The 15553-nt window shown below is 41.6% G+C and overlaps 1 non-coding gene and 1 pseudogene across 1 annotated transcript; both read left to right on the top strand.

Moving 5' to 3' along the window:
• LOC116698801 (contactin-associated protein-like 4) overlaps nucleotides 1-15553 on the top strand; it is a 421932-nt pseudogene that overhangs the window by 251595 nt on the left and 154784 nt on the right.
• trnal-caa (transfer RNA leucine (anticodon CAA)) lies at nucleotides 3851-3932 on the top strand. The gene has a single exon. It is a non-coding gene; the product is annotated as a tRNA-Leu (tRNA).

Genomic DNA, 15553 nt, shown 5'->3' with positions numbered 1-15553 from the left:
CTCTAATCAGTGTTGTCTGTATTGTGGCCAGTTTGGACACTTCCTGGTATCCTGCCCCCGACAATCCAACAGGCAACAGGCAAGCTCGCTAGATGGGAAGAGAATCCTAGCGAGTAGAGCAGCTATCCCTCTATCTCCTCGTCCACGCACTCAACACGCCACCCTCACTTACCAAGGTCAGTCTAGTAGCCTGTTAGCACTTATTGATTCTGAGTAGTACAGTTGGGGATCTTTAAACTGCTCTGACAAACACTTCATCAAGGAAAATTCATGACGCCAGAATCAATAAGTGCTAAAAGGCTACTAGACTGACCTTGGTAAGTGAGGGTGGCGTGTTGAGTGCGTGGACGAGGAGATAGAGGGATAGCTGCTCTACTCGCTAGGATTCTCTTCCATCTAGGAGCTTGCCTGTTGCCTGTTGATTGTCGGGGGCAGGATACCAGGAAGTGTCCAAAACTGGCCACAATACAGACAACACTGATTAGAGATGCGGCGCTGGCGCTCCAATGGGTCCAGACGCTGGCGACCAAGCTGCATAGGCTCCTCTCTAGAAGGAGAAGCACAGCGGTAATCAGAGTGGTGGGTCCCTGGGCGAGCGGTCTCCGGAAAACGGAAGCGTCGGTGCGGGTTGACGTCACTCCCTTGTCGCAGGTTTTGGGACCTCCCGCTCCGCAGGCGATTGTCAAGACGAATAGAAAAGAGACTAGTGCTCCAAATCACAGGTTCGGGATAAGAGATTAATTCATCTTTTATGACCTCACTCAGACCCTTGGAAAAAGCCGCTTGGAGAGCCACCGCGTTCCCGCCGCTCCCCTCGGCCGCGTGCGGAAATCCACGGCGAACTCAGCTACACTCTGAGCCCCTGGCGAAGAGAAAGCAACCTCGTGGAAGAGTCAGGACCACTTGCGGTGGTCGAAAACCTTGCATAGCTCAGAGCAGAAGGTGGCGTAGGACGAGTTAGGAGTGGACTGCTTCTCCCATACAGCGGAGGCCCACTGAAGAGCATCCCTTCAACAGCCCAATAAAAAAGCAACCTGGATCTGTCCAAGACGTAGGTGCGGGGTGTTGTTCAAAAACCAAATCACACTGCATCAAAATGGTCGACAAGTCCCAAAAATCCCTCATACCGTTCCGGCGTGGGAACCACGGTTCCGACCTGGCAGTGTGACGGGTGGCGTGGGAGACGCGGCGTGGGATCCGGTGGTGATGCTGCAGTAGCGGATAGCTGAGTACGCAGCCCCGTGACGTCAGCGGTAAGTTGCCGCAGCCCATCCTTAATCTCCCTGAGAGACTGACTGTGTTGTCCGAGAGTGAATTCTTGCACTGACACTGCATGTTTGACTGCGCCTAAGTCCGCTGGGTCCATACTTGGCCGGATTGTACTGTCAGATATAGTTTAACAGGACCCAGAAGCAGGCAAAGATGGAAGGTCTTTTATAAAGTTTATTGCAGTGCAGTCAGGACCAGGTGAGGCCAGTAAGACAACTGGGTGGCAGGCTAGACATCAGGCAGTAGAAGCAGGCAGAATGTCCTTCTTAGCGTAGCAGGCAGGTAAAGAAACAGAACCAACGTCCTCTCCACAGGTATACAACGTAACAATCCGGCAAAGACTGAGGAGAACTGCAGATCTATATAAGCAACACAGAAAGAGCTGATATGAATCAGATGTGCTAATCAGTCTGTCAGGAGAGTGAGCTAGCCCCACCCATTCACCAGAAAGAACAATAACACAGTCAACCACACACACCCCCCCCAGCCAATCATAATGAGACATCTGACACTCACAAGGGTCTAGCTAAAAATAGTTCAAGTTATGAAAGGGTGTGTGGTCTGTGTACAGGTTGTGGTCAGAGTATAGGGGGATGCTGAATATCAATATAGACCACAAGTTCTAAGTTTTATGTAAATTGGCATAACTTTTGCCATATCAACCTTCCTGTTCAACAGCCATCTACGGGACGCTGGTCCACATGCGCGTTTTTGTTAGCTATCAAAATTATTGAATAACTTTTCTGCATGAACTCCACAGATTATACCTGCAAAAGATTTAGAAGATTTAAATCCCAGCCTTGATGAGTTCAAAAGAAGGTAAAAAACATGAAAAATGCATAATTCAAAAAGGGCGCCTTCTGGTGGGCAGAGCTAATAAAGGTAAATGCGAACATGCACAATGATTAGAGCAATATGTGCATTCAATCTGGTGAAGATCTAGAACAACTATCCAAGTTAATGCCTTCCATGCATCAGGAGGCGCTATGGAGCCCGCTTATAGGTATTGGCCAAATTGCTGTACAGTCTCGCAAAGCTGTGTTTATGTGGGTGGCAATATTGTGAGTTTTCGTAAATACTGAGACTGTCACAACATGTGTGCTCAAGGTCTAAAACCACTTAGGGTCCATAGACCATGCACATGCTCTTATGGAGTAATAAGTAACTAGTGTGTAGGTGACAACATTTTGTTTTTGCCATTTAGCGCTGAATTAACAACATCAGGATGGGCGAGTGGTTAAGGCGTTGCACTCAAGATGCAATAGACAGATGTCCTTGTGGTTCAAATCCACTCCTGGGATGAGTTAGACTGTTTCCTAATTCATTACAGAAAGCAATGGGATATGTTAGTTACATGGTATCAATCACTTTATTGTGATTAAAAATTATGAGCTAGGTAATAAATGGGGTGTGGCTTAAGCTTATTGGCGGGGCAAACCATCACTAATTAAAAAAGAAATCTGTCCTGTGTTCAATGCTACCACTCACAAGAATCTAGCTAACAGTTCAAGGTTGAGAGGGGGGGTGGTCTGTTACATCGGGGTGGCTAGAGTATAGGGTGAGGCTCAATATGATATAGACCACACATTCTAAGTTTCATGTAAATTGGCATAACTTTTGCCAAGATACAACCTTTCCTGTTTCAACAACCTCTACGGGACGCTGGTTTCATGCACGTTTGTTAGCTATCAAAATATTTGTTAACTTTTCGTCATGAGCCTCCACAGATTGTACCTGCAAAAGATTAAGAAGATTTAAATCACAGCCTATGATGAGTTCAAAAGAAGGTAAACACATGAAAAATGCATAATTCAAAAAGGATGTTCCGGTTGGATAGAGCTAATGAAGGTAAATGCAAAATAGTAAACAATGATTAGGAGGCGCTATGGAGCCCATTACAGGTATGGGCCAAATCGCATACAAACCTGAAAGCTGTGTTTATGTGGTGCCAATATTTGTGAGTTTTCCTATATATTGAGACCGATCAAAAATGTGGTCAAGGGCTAAAACCAATTAGGGTTCCGTAGGCCATATAACATAACACATAACATAACACATTATATTTAGTTCAGAATGACTAAGGTTCCGAGTGACATTTTGTTCCGTGTTGATGGCCAATCAGCACATCAGATTGGAACTTGACATGATGTGTGGGAGAAAAAAATAAGCCCTTACCAACACTAAGATGTTTTTAAATCTATTACTATGGCTGGACAATATGCTTTTGTCCAGATCCTTTCTTTCACGATACATGGGTACCAATTTGATGGGTATTGCGTTTGGATGCTCTTAAGGAGTAATCATTAACCAGTGTTTCAGGTAACAAGATCAGAAACAACTATGTCTAAGTTAATGCCTCCCATGCATTAGGGTACACAGGTTACAGGGTACGGGCCAAATCGCTGCAACCCTCCGGGTGTTTAGTGGTTGCCAATGTTTGTGAGTTTTGGTATATGTTAAGGCTGTCAAAAATGTGCTCATGGGCTAAAACCATTAGGTTCCCATAGGCAATGGCCATGCTCTTTATTAAGTAATCAGTAACTAGTGAGTCAGTTGACAACATTTTGTTTATGCAATTTAATGCTGATGGCTGAGTGGTTAAGGCGTTGCACTCAAGATGCAATGGACAGTTGTCCTCGTGGGTTCAAATCCCACTCTGGTAACAGTTAGACTGTTTCCTCATAAGTTGAGAAGAATAATGTCTCATGTTAGTTCAGAATGATTAGTGTGTTACAGTTCTGCTCTCCTTTTGCACATAGATTTGGACTTGAATTGTGTAGGAAAAAAATAACCCTTACCAAACTTGATGTTTTTACATCTATATTTAAATACTATGGCTGGGAGAACAGCTTTTGTCCGGAATCTTTCTTTCAATACCTGGGTACCAATTTGATGTGTATTGCAATTGGATGCTCTTCAAGGAGTAATCAGTAACCAGTGTAACAACATTTTTTATCTGCCATCTAGAGTATGTTATCATCTGGGAGGCTGAGTGGCTAAGGTGTTGCACTAAGTTGCAATGGACAGTTGTCCTTGTGGATTCAAAACCATCTCCTGGTATGAGTTAAACTTTTCCTCATACGTTCCAGGAGACTGGTTATGTTTAATTCACTGGACAACTCCTGAGAAGTAAAATCATTCCACTCTGGTATGAGTTATAATAATAAAAAATGTCCGCCTCTGGTTTAGCAAAGCTAATGAAGGTAAATGGGAAATATTTCCACAAGATTAGACCAATAGTGCATAAAATCTGGAGAAGATCAGAAAAACTATGTCCAAGTTAAGGTCGCATTAGGGGCTAGGGCACAGCCCACTTACAGGTATGGGCAAATCTCTGACAGACCCTCAAACCTCCCAGGTGTTTATGGGGTGCCAATTATTGTGCATTTCCTATATTATTGAGTCCTTCAAAATGTGTTCAAGGGCTAAAACCAATTAGGGTCCCAAAGCCATTTCCCTTCTTTATGGAATAATCAGTAGCTAGTGTGCCAGGCAACAACATTGGTTTTGCCAATTTAATTTACGTCAGCGGATGGCCAAGTGGTTAAGGCGTTGTACTTAAGATGCAATGGACAATTGTCCTTGTGGGTTCAAATCCCACTCCTGTGACTTCTTAGATTACTTTGACATAAGTTGTGAAGAACAGTGTCGTATGCCTAGTTCGACTGGCGGCTGCATTCCCAGTGACAGTTTGCTCTGTGTTGATGGCAATCAGCACATCGGATTGTTTGGCAAGTTTTGGGGAAGTCAAAGTAATAGTCTCCAAGATAATGCAACTTTCTGTTTGATCAAAAACATTTTTATCATAATGAAAAATGTCTGCCTTCCGTTTGGGCAGAGCTAATGAAGGTAAATGGAATAATGTCCACAATGACTAGAGCAATATGTGCTTTAAGTTTGGTGATTATCAGAACAACTATGTCTAAGTTAATGCCTCCATGCATTAGGGTACACAGGCTACAGGTATGGGCCAAATGCTGTACAATCTCGTAAAGCTGTGTGTATGTGGGTGACAATATATTTGTGAGTTTTTGTATATATTGAGGACGTCAAAAATGTGCTAAGGGCTAAAACCAATTATGGTCCTGTAGGCCATATTACATAACATAAAACATAACATAACACATTATATTTAGTTCAGAGAACTAATGTGTTCCGAGTGACATTTCTGTTCCGTGTTGACGGCCAATCAGCACAATAGATTGGGACTTGACACGAATGTGTGGAATAAAAAAAAAACCCTACCAACACCACAAGGTTTTATATACTATTATTATGGCTGGGACAATATGCTTTTGTCCGGAATCCTTTCTTTTACAATACATGGGTACAATTTGATGTGTATTGCGATTAGATGCTCTTTAGCAAGTAATAAGTAACCAGTGTGTCAGCTAACAAGATCAGAACAACTATGTTAAGTTAATGCCTCCATGCATTAGGATACACGGGCTTACAGGTATGGGCCAAATCACTGTACAGACCTGCAACCCTCCCAGCGTTTATGTGGGTGCCAATTATGTGAGTTTTTCTATAAATTGAGGCCTCAAAAATGTGCTCAAGAGCTAAAACCAATTGGGGTCTTACAGGCCAACCCATTTTTTATGAAATAATCAGACTTAGTGTGCCAGTTAACAACATTTTGTCTATTGCCAATTAAGCCAACATCATCAGGATGGCCAAGTGGTTAAGGCGTTGCACTCAAGATGCAATGGACAGTTGTCCTGTGGGTTCAAATCCCACTCCGGTATGTTTAGAATGTTTCCAAATAGGTTGTGAGATCAGTGTAGTTGTAAGATCTTAATTCATACTGTGTTCCCAGTGACAGTTCTGCAGATGTTGGGGCAGAACAAAAATAACTCCTACCAACAGTAAAATATGTATATCTATATATAATCTTCAAAAATTTGCTCAAGGTGTAAAAACAATAGGGTCCCCAAGGCTGGGCCCCTCTCTTTATGGAGTATCAGTCACTAAGGTAACCAAGTTTTGTTTTTGCATGTAGTGCTAAGCTAACTCACCAGGTGCCTGTTGCATGAAAGTAGATAAAGATATCCAGGATAGGTGAAAAAGCGCAGCTTGACTGCACGTTTGCCGAGCCAGGATGAACAAGTGAAGCTACGTCCAGCCAGGTGTAGATAGCTGGGATAAGTGCACGTTCACGGCTTCCTCAAATAGACCACGGTATCAATCACAGATTTACTGATGCAGAATTGAGAAGACGCATGCGCTATATGTTTCACCCAATGAGCAGCAGCTTCTAATGGAAAGTAACGAGGAGGTGAAGCATATATATGCAGAAAGGGAAATACAGCTGTTATCAAAATGAGAAAAAGCCAAACAGACTATAGCGGATAATGAATGTGTAAGGATGGAAAAATATAAAAATATCTACTTAGCCTACTAGTCACTCCACATTTCGTGGTTTTCCAGTGACAGTTCGGTTCTGTGATGATGGCTGATCAGCACATTAGATTGGGATCAACACGAATGTGTTTGGCTAAAAAAAAAACCTTATCAACACTAAGATTTTTTTTTACATCTATTATTACATTTAAATATATAGCTGGGACGATATGCTTGCGGAACCTTTCTTTCACAATACATGGGTACCAATTGGATGTGTATTGCGATTGGAGCTCTTTAAGGAGTAACCAGTTACCAGTGTGTCAGTTAACACATTTTATTTTGCCATTTAGAGCTTTGTTACCTTCAGGATGGCCGAGTGGTTAAGGTGTCTGAAGTTGCAATTGACAGTACCCTCGTTGGTTCAAATCCAGCTCCTGGAATGAGTTAGGCTGTTCCCTGTATTCTATGGAAAACATGATACATCGGTGCCACTCTGAATGTTTTTTGCGGGTTTGCGAAAGTGTTGAGCTAGGATAATAAAAGGGGCTTGGTTAAGCATATGGGGGGGGCAAACCCTCACCAATAAAAACAGAGCTCATTGCTGAGTTCAATGATCCTCTCACAAGAGTCTAGCTAAAACAGTTCAAGTTAGAAAGGGGGCGTGGTCTGTTTACATGGGTGGGCTATAATGTAGGGGGCGGCTCAATATCACATATAGACCCACTATTCTAAATTCATGTATTGATGTGACTTTTGCGAAGATACAACCGTTCCTGTTTCAACAGCCATCTATTTCTCGTGGGTTCAAACACTCTGGTATAAGTTAGACTGTTTCCAAGTAAATTGCAAAGATAATGTCTTATGCTTAGTTCAGATTGACTGCTAGTTCCCGTGACAGTTCTGCTCTGTGTTGATGGCCAATCAGAACATCAGAATTGTTTGTCAAGTTTCGGGGCAATTAGAATAATAGTTGCCAAGATAATGCAGCTTTCTGTTAGAAAGTTTAGACCAAAATTCTTTGGGTAACCTTTTACATGACATCCACAGATACAAAGATTTAAGAAGATTTAAGAAGATTTAAATCACACCTATGACGAGTTTGAAAGAAGGTAAAACACATGAAAAAGCATAGTTAAAATGTCTGCCTTCCGCTTGGGCAAGCTAGTGAAGGTAAATGGAATATGTCACAATGATTAGAGCAATATGTGCATGAAATCTGGTGAAGATCGAAAAAACTGGGGGCCAATATTTGTGAATTTTTGTATATATGAGGGCGTCAAAGTTCTCATTGGCTAAAACCAATTAGGCTCTATAAGGTCATGCATGCTAATTTATTAGTAATCATATCTAATGTGCCAGGTAACAAGATTTGTTTTTTGCCAGTTAAGCTTACAACACCAGGATGGCGAGTGGTTAAGTGTTGCACTCAAGATGCAATAAACAATTGCCTGTGGGTTCCACTCCTGGTATGAGTTACATGTTACTCAAGTTGAGAAGAATAATGTCTCATGCTTAGTCCAGGGTTGGCCCCAGTGACAGTTCTGCTCTGTTGTTACAATTAAATTTGGTCTTAACATGAATTGTGGGGGGAAAAAAATAACCTCTTACCACACATGATGTTTACATCTATATCTATTAACCCTTATGTTATCCTCGGGTAAATTTGACCCGTTTTCTGTTAATAATTTTGTCACAAAAAAGGGGCTTATTAGTAATAAAAATAACCCGCTGAAAATTAAAAATATCAAAAAACACCAGAAACATCAACAAACAGCAACCACAACATTGAAAAAGTGACAAAAAAGTTGGAAAAAGGCGATAACAAAGTGCAAAAACAGTGACCAAAAGGCTTTTTTCATGGTTGATGGGAAGAAAAACACAAGGTTGAATACTAGGCTGAGACAATAGCTTTTTCGTCGGTAAAAATATAAGATGTGTATTGCGATTGAATGCTCTAAGGAATCAGTAACCAGTGCAACAACATTTTTATCATAGGATGGTTGAGTGGCTGAGGTGTGCACTCAAGTTGCAATGGACAGTTGCCTTGTGGTTCAATCCCCTGGTGTGAGTTAGACAGTTTTCTCATACCTTACGGAGAGTAATGGCTTATGCTGCGTTCACCGGACAAATCCTGTATCAGTCCATTCAAGTTTGTTGTGATTCATAGTATTGAGATAGGATAATTAATGGGGTGTGGTTTAAGCATATGGGGTGGGGCACACCATCACCAATTAAAACAGAGCTCTTTGCTGAGTTCAATGATACTCTCAAGAGAGTCTAGCTAAAATGGTTCAGTATGAAAAGGGCCATGGTCTGGTACATGGGTGTGGTTAGAGTGTAGGGGCAGCTCAATATTCATATAGACCACACGTTCTAAGTTTCATGTAAATCAAAATAACTTTTTGCCCAGATACAACCGTTCCTGTCAACAGCATCTACAGGACGCTGGTCCCATTCACATTTTGTTGTGATACACACAAAAAGATGGTTGTGATATAAATATTAGCATCACACTTTAGACCCCCGGGCGATGAGCCAAAACCAGCGCACCCACACTAAACATGTGACAAATATTCTTGTTTTTAGCCAAGGATCTACTTTAACACCATCACCCTCCTTGTCCCAGCCTTCTTCATTTCTCCATGTGTCAAAGTCTGTATTTCACTTTTCTCTATAGTTATATTTCTCCTCCTCTGTATGTTCTGCAGATCCACACTTCGCTCTCCCCTAGCAGCTCTCAAACTGTCAACAATCTTCTCATGAATGATACAACGATGAAACGGCATGAGGCAACAAGCTGTAGGTGCCAAACTGAATCGGGGACAGAAGTTTCATCAGCTGTCGTCTTTCTAATGCCACGCTGGTGCTCACTGGTCAGGGCTGATGCCTGTCTAAACAGGACATGCAGCAAAACAGGATGCTCACTTTTTGTTGAATGTTTCAGCTACACAAGATTCCTCCGCGTGTTCAACATGTATATTCCGACTGAGATGCAACCTTGTTCACATACAACCTTCTATTTCTGCAAAGATCACAGATGCGAAACTCTTATTGTGTTCGAGCGCACAGATCTTTGCTTTGAAGTTTGAAGCTGACAACTTCTTATTGGTCGAGCAGCGTTCACACAATAAATCACCGAGTCCGCTGATATCTCCTCCAGCCCTCCACTCTCTGTCTTCATTGGCTGCCATGAATTATTGAACCAGGAGCAACAAAGGATATGAAACTTGCATCAACATTTCCTCTGACACGACACAATAAAGAGATTTATACAGGAAACTGTAATGACTAGAATACAGTAATGCAAACAAATATTGCTTGGAAATGGAAATAACCATCATAGGGGTGACCATGACTACACTACATATATAATAATAATAATATAATAATATTATACTTTATTAATCTGCAAGGGAAATTACAATGCTAACATCCACACTAATATAAACTTACTTAAGTATGCTCGACTTCTGTAAATGCCTTTTTTATATGAATCAGTGTCATAGTGTAACCAGCTATAACACCTATTTTTCTGTATAATTAGTAAGGGCTAATGGAGAGTGAGGCGGTTGTTATAGCGATTAAACCCGACAGGGGTTCAGGTTGAATCAGCCTGAAGGGAATGTATTCGCTATAACATATCGCTTATTACATGGTACTTACCAATAAAATCAATAATTTGACACAAAATATTGATTTAAATAGGAGATTATTGATTAAATCGATTGTTGCTTCCGCTAAAAAAAATAGTCTGTGGAATCTGCATTCGTAGCAATGCCAGATCTGTAACTGTTTAATGCAACTCTTCGTCTATTACCTCAACACCCCTACAGGGGGGAAGGAAGTATATTTTAGTGGGTGCTGCGTGGTGGCAAATGACCCAGCTATGTTTTAGTCACTGCAGGAACTGACACAACAGTAGCTAGCGGCATCGGCTGCTGCTCTAATTCACATTAAACTGAACATTTCCGTTTCCGTGGGACTTCTTTGGGAATATTTATGTTGGCGTTTATGTCTTCATTCATTGGTTTCCTTTTGGGACAGCCGCTGCATGATGACAACACCTGTAAGTTAACGTTAAAACATGTTGCAATGTCGCTAGCTAAGCGTGTCCACTTGGGATAAATATCCCACTTTTTCGCGGATTGATGATAGCTGTCCTGCAGAATTGACAGAACTGCGTCTATGGCAACAATGGTTATACTTAGTAGACCACAATTTGCATTCAAATTCAACCAAGCCATGTAATAATTCAGCTTGGTATGTAATGAAAACATAATTAAATTGTGAATGGCAACCATCTGAAACTGCTCACCACAAGTCACCACACTTTGAAGCATGACCAATACTTGAAACATAAGGTCACTCATGTTCTTAGACATTCACTAATCCTTCCAATAAATCATGCGGAGATCCCGAAAAGTTAGTCCTTAACAATCTTGTAAAAGTCCTGGAAATTCGCTACATCCGTTTGAAGGGACAGTTACACCAAATCAAAACACATATTTTCCCTTTACCTGCTATTTAGCTATTAATAATCTACATAGTTTTCTGAGTTGCCAGTGTTGGGAGGTTGGCTGTAGGGATGTCTGCTTTCTCCATAATCATGGAACTAGATGCTGCCAAAAATACATGGAAAACTCATCAGCAATGTCTTTTTCCAGAAATCAAGACAAGGTTATGCAAGATAATCCACAAACTGCCTAACTATTTTCTGTTCTACGGACCCGATAACCTGATCATTGTGCAGAAGTCCCCTTGGTTGACCTGATAGCTTGTGTTTATAGCTAAGAGATACTGCAATCTTACCTGAGCTAGCTCACGTTACAGCTTAACCGAGAGAATGCCATTGATGGTAAAATGAGCAAGAGCCTCTCGTCCATGAGTTCTTCTGCGCGTCAATCGGTTGGCGTGGTGTAGTTTGGTTGTTCTAGGTAGCTCTAGGGACTTTTACTCAAAGATACCGGAAAACACTCCTCCTTTGCAACTTTGTAGCAAACACAGGGGAACCTTTCACACCGCTATAAAGGTCAACATGGCAAAGGACAAGGGACCGGAAAAAGATCCTGAGGACCACCACTCTGATCAAAGCACACAACCGGGGAAAGGAAAGGTCACTAGAAAAACAAACTCTATCGGGATGGTATCAGAGAGGGGAGGGTTTAAATACTCTTCATGTGTTCTTCAGCTCCAACATGGATTACACTCTGCACATCAAATAGAGACTACTGCCTACAAGATACACTTACAGAGTGTAACGGCGTAGTTCAAAGATAACATCAAGAATCCAAAGATAAACTCCCCTCTAAGTTAAGACCCTCAAGACCTATATCAAACAGCACAACGCTGTGTCTCAGCATGAAACTGCACAGGTGTGCTAAAGCACATTGGAAAGCAAGAGTGGAAAACAATCAGTATCAAAGTAATCATCAAAGGTGATGCATGTGGCACGCTCAACGTCAAGCTTGGAAAGCAAAAACATCGAAAGAAGAAATCAACACAAGCTGTGTGACAATTGACACATGTCTGACAGCACAGCCTCGACACCCAGTAGAGAATTAAGTCTGACGGGAAAATCGTGAAATATTGTCTCTAAAACAGTAAAGGACGATCTGAGAAGTGAGGTGTGCGAGATGGAGATCCGAAAATGATCAAACAAAAACAGTGTATGGACAGTAGAAGATGGTTTTGTTGATTTTGCACACGGAAAAAGACCCATCTTGGGCACCCAGATAGCTCAGTTGGTAGAGCAGGCGCCCATATATAGAGGTTACGCTCAACGCAGCGGGTCCAGGTTTGACTCCGACCTGCAGCCCTTTGCTGCGTGTCTTTCTCCCCTTTCATGTCTTCTGCTGTCCATAGCAAAATGAAGGCTGAAAATGCTCCCCCACCCCCCAAAAAAAGACCACATCTGTGCAAGCAGTATAAATAACATAACATACTAATTACAATGTCTTTCCACTGTGATATGAAAATTTGTGAAGTTAAAATCAAAGACACCACAAAGGAAGGATCTTACATTGGGCTTTTAAAAAAATGTATATGATATTCTGTGTATTCATTATATGGATGATCTGGGGGGGGGGGCAACTCCAATCGTTTGCAGGTGTACATGCATGTTATCAATTTAAAGGTTGAGGTTCAGGCATGATCTCCCTCTATTAACCGCACAATATACGACCTTCATGCAAGTTGGAAATAATTTAGACAAAACCAACTATACATTTAAATTACAATAATTTAAAAACAAAAACAAAAAAAACATAGTCTTTGTTGCTTAAAGGTCCTTTGGATGCTTTTATTAGAACTTAGTGGCCCCTAATACTGTATCTGAAGCTCTTTGATGGACCTAGTGGTCCCCTAATACTGTATCTGAAGTCTCGTTTATAGAGACCTTAGTGGTCGCTAATACTGTCTCGAGAGTCTTTTTGTATAGACCTTAGTGGTCCCCTAATACGTATCTGAGTCTCTTTCCCAAAATTCAGCCTTGGTGCGAATTACAGCCCTAGAGCCAGCCCCAGTGAGCTGTCCTTAGTAAGGACAAATGCAACTGCCCAGTTGGGGCGTACTCATTGGGGGCCAAATTCTGGTGGCAAATCAGAGAAAGGCGAGGTAACCTGGTGAGATTCCAGATCGGCCATCTGAGCTTTCATTTTTCAAAGGCAGAGCAGGCATACCCAGGGCTTAGCTTACACCTATCACCCTTCTAGTCCAGGGCGACCCAAGCAGGCTAAGGGATCCTATTAAATGTTAAAAAACCTCATAAAGATGAAATTCCCATAACATGGGACTTTAAACAATAGTTCCTCATGGCCTGGTAGCAAATGGCCAGTGGTCGGTCCTGGGCCACGATCAGGGGTAAAAAACATCTGTGTACACTAGATCACTTAGTGATACTGGCCACTAATTAAAGGTAAATGAAAACATACCTCAACACAAGCACATGTATGACACTGCAGAAAGGACAGGACGAAAAACACAAAGAACACAGTCAACATAGATTAGCAGTTAGCTTCACCTGCCAGGAAACAGCACATTATGTACTACAGGATGACTGACGCCAGCTGCATTCTAGGGTATGTGAAGCGAAGATCAAAGAAATCCTCCAAATCTGTACAGGAGAGCGCTCGGTCTAACACAGTGGCAGGGAGGCGAAACTCTGTGGTCGGCAATCAGTCGGACAGACAGCGATGCAGCACAAATATACAGAGGTTCACTCTCCAAATAACGCAAAATAATTGTTGTAAACTTTCACAAAGGAAGAGGATTTCTGCATTCTTCCCTGAGCTCGCAAATTTGCTGCGCATGGATTTTAGCAGATACAATAAAAACAGCAATAAAGGAATGGAAAGGAACAATGTGTGGATTATAAAGCCAGGCTGGGCAAAACATGGTTTATTAGTCAAAACAATGCGAGTCAGTGCCATTATAAGCAAGGCAGGATTATGGCTCTTAAAGACCTGTGTACATGAGATATGGCTTATACAGCCAATGTATACAAACCAGCACAGTGGCTCAACAATTCAAACAATGGAGTAGTTGGCTTTCTAAATCAGACTAATAAATACAATGTTGGTAAGATGGCTAATATTAAACAAGCCATGCTGAGACTTTTGAATGCCAAAAAACTCAGTACTTTGCCTTAAATACTGGATCTCTACTACAATACTGCAAAAGGACCTGTGTGCTCATGAATAAACTATGCACACAAAGATATTGCATGTGTAGTAATCCTGCAGAGCCAACGTTACACAACAGGCCACAAACACAGAAAGAACACTAACATATTTACATTTTTGTAATCTCATCTCTGGGCCGTAGAGAGAGAGAGAGTGAAGCGAGAGAATCTATCTGGGTTCAGAAACTAAGCGTGTTCAATTTGGGGGAGCTGGATCCAAAAATATGAAGGTTAGCATGTTGGGTAGAACCTCGTATTCCCAGTGCAGACCTTCCTCCACAGCGCCGCGGAAGAAGGCACGAGACAAGCGGCATAATACTGAGATTGGCGAGGTTGAGAAATTTCATGGTAAGCAATCAAAGGTAGAGTTGGGGGGTGTTTGAAAAGAACGCATACCTGAAGGGACTGAACGACATATAATCAAACTTTGGGCTGACACACTAGTTCTGATTTCTCTGTAAAGGCGTTAGATAATAAAGACATATTTCAAGGAGATAAGTGTTATGAACTGTCTGTGTTCCTCTGTGAGGTCGTATGTTCTGTTTCTGTTTTATTGAAATTGGTCTCTGTCTCGTCTTGTTTCTAGTGTACTTTGTTGCTGTCTCTCTATATATTTTATTTATTTAAACTCCTCCCCCCGTTCTCTTTCTAATGTACAGTGTATATGATATATTTTAATATTGTCATTTATTTATCATAATTATGTGGTAGTGTCTTGGGTAGAGGGCTGAGCAGGGTGGAGGAGACCTTTTATTAAATTTTCCCGCTGTCCGTCCTGTCCTGTGGTCCTTTGGCCTGCTCTGAGCATTTGGCTCTTTTAAACAGCTTTTAGAACGAACGAGGTCTTTAAGGAGATTTTTAAGTGTTTTCTCACACCGGGGTGTTGTGAATAAACCCTAACACAACGCTACCCACCATCATGTCAACAACGGAAAACAAAAAAAAACCTCTTATATCAGTTCCTGAAACACCGAGCGCTCCGGAGAAATAATAAATGTGCTGTATATGTTACATGTGCATTTATACTGTGTAGAAAAAAAACTGATTTTTCCTTTTTAGTTTCCACGCGGCGTTTCTGCTATCTTTCTCTAGGAAAAAGCCACATAACATTGAGGGATTAAAAAACGGGGAGGACAAATGGTAGGTGTACATTGTCTGTATGCTCGAATAAGCTGTGCATTGTAGGCATTTTCCATGGACATGTATGGAAATTAAATTTTACGGGGATAATTCGAGCACCACTACAAAATGGCAAATAGG

Source organism: Etheostoma spectabile, chromosome 12 (genome assembly GCF_008692095.1).
Source record: "Etheostoma spectabile isolate EspeVRDwgs_2016 chromosome 12, UIUC_Espe_1.0, whole genome shotgun sequence".
Classification (NCBI taxonomy): Eukaryota; Metazoa; Chordata; class Actinopteri; order Perciformes; family Percidae; genus Etheostoma; species Etheostoma spectabile.
The sequence above is the reverse complement of the archived record's forward strand: the minus strand, read 5'-3'. Positions and strand labels throughout refer to the sequence as shown.